The 1895-nt window shown below is 44.9% G+C and overlaps 1 non-coding gene across 1 annotated transcript; it reads left to right on the top strand.

Moving 5' to 3' along the window:
• The first annotated feature begins 1331 nt into the window (after nt 1–1331).
• LOC120365590 (U6 spliceosomal RNA) lies at nt 1332–1438 on the top strand. The gene has a single exon (XR_005580482.2). It is a non-coding gene; the product is annotated as a U6 spliceosomal RNA (small nuclear RNA).
• Nucleotides 1439–1895: the final 457 nt, after the last annotated feature.

Here is a 1895-nt window from a genome sequence, read left to right as displayed (position 1 = left end):
ACAAGAAGGCTGCCGGTGGCCACCTTTGCTTTTGCTGCTGCAGGTAGACCTCATCTACTGAGGCCTGGGTCTGCTGTAAGATGCACTGGGACCGGGAGATCCTCTGTGTACAATCTTCACCAAACGACTCTGCCCAGCCACCTCCCTGGGGGCTCAGAACTGCCCATTCCTATTTCCCTTAGTCTTGAGAAACATGCTCCTCCTGCAAAGGACAGCTGGCTGACTAGAGGACAACCCGGCTAGGGGCCAGGATGAGACAGAGTGCCCAGCCACATCAAAAATAGTGCCAATGTTCCCAAGAGCCACATATGGAGCTATTGTCCCAACAAATCAACAAGGAGCATAAAAGAGCTGAAAAATCTGAATGAGAGAAAGGAAAAATCTTTTTTTTTTTTTTTTTTTTTTTTTTTTTTTTTTTTTGAGACGGAGTTTTACTGTTGTTACCCAGGCTGGAGTGCAATGGCATGATCTCGGCTCACCGCAACCTCTGCCTCCTGGGTTCAGGCAATTCTCCTGTCTCAGCCTCCTGAGTAGCTGAGATTATAGGCACACGCCACCATGCCCAGCTAATTTTTTGTATTTTTCGTAGAGACGGGGTTTCACCATGTTGACCAGGATGGTCTCGATCTCTTGACCTTGTGATCCACCCGCCTCGGCCTCCCAAAGTGCTGGGATTACAGGCTTGAGCCACCGCGCCCGGCGGAAAAATCTTTTTAGTGGCTTAAGAATACAATGCCAATTATACAGATGGGTAAACTCCTATCCCTGAGGACCTCCCTCCTCTTGAGGAAGCCTGGGAAGAGCCAGAGCTTTTGGTCTTCTGAAGAAGGGTGGCCCGGGCGCAGTGGCTCACGCCTATAATCCCAGCACTTTGGGAGGCCAGATCACCTGAAGTCAGGAGTTCGAGACCAACCAGGCCAACGTGGTAAAACCCCCGTCTCTACTAAAAATACAAAATTAGCTAGGTGTGGTGGTAGGCACCTGTAGTCCCAGCTACTTTGGAGCCTGAGGCAGGAGAATTGTTCGAACCACGGAGATGGAGGTTGCAATGAGGTGAGATCGCGCCACTGCACTATAGCCTGGGTGACACAGCAAGACTCTGTCTCAAAAAAAAAGAAGGGTAGCCCCTTGCCCTCACCCTTGGATGTGCTAAATTGGTGCTGTTTCCTTCTGTCCAGACCACCATTCATTCTCATTGCACCACTGGTTCCTGGTCACTCTGGAACACCTTCACCTGCACAGTCCCTCCTTAAAGTCACATGGGGCAATACTATCACTATTGAATCACTGTCAAATCCCAACAACATCTTTTGTCAGAAATACAAAAATTCGTGCTTGCTTCGGCAGCACATATACTAAAATTGGAACGATACAGAGAAGATTAGCAAGGCCCCTGCGCAAGGATGACACGCAAATTCGTGAAGCGTTCCATATTCAAAAAAAAAAAAAAGAAAGAAAGAAAGAAACAGAAAAATTCATCCTAAATTCATATCAGATCTCAAGAGACTACAAGTAGCCAAAACAATCTTGAAAAAGAACAAAACTGGATGGAGATTCCACACCTCCTGATTTCAAAACTTGCTATAAAGCTACAATAGTCAAAACAATTGTTACTGGCATAAAGACAGAAATATAGACCAACAGAATGGAATAGAGAACTCAGAAATAAACCCTCACATACATGATCAAATGATTTCCAACAAGGATGCCAAGATCATTTAATGGGGAAGGAAAGAACAATCTTTTCAACACACAGTGTTGGTTAAATGAGATCTTTATATGCAAAATTATGCAATTGGACCCTACCTTATACCACAAACAAAAATTAACTCAAAATGGATCAAAGAACTAAACATAAGAGTAGTTCAAACTATAAAAAAGCCCTTAGAAGAAAA

This window comes from Saimiri boliviensis, chromosome 1, assembly GCF_048565385.1.
Source record: "Saimiri boliviensis isolate mSaiBol1 chromosome 1, mSaiBol1.pri, whole genome shotgun sequence".
Lineage (NCBI taxonomy): Eukaryota > Metazoa > Chordata > Mammalia > Primates > Cebidae > Saimiri > Saimiri boliviensis.
This window is presented reverse-complemented; position numbering and strand designations above follow the sequence as displayed.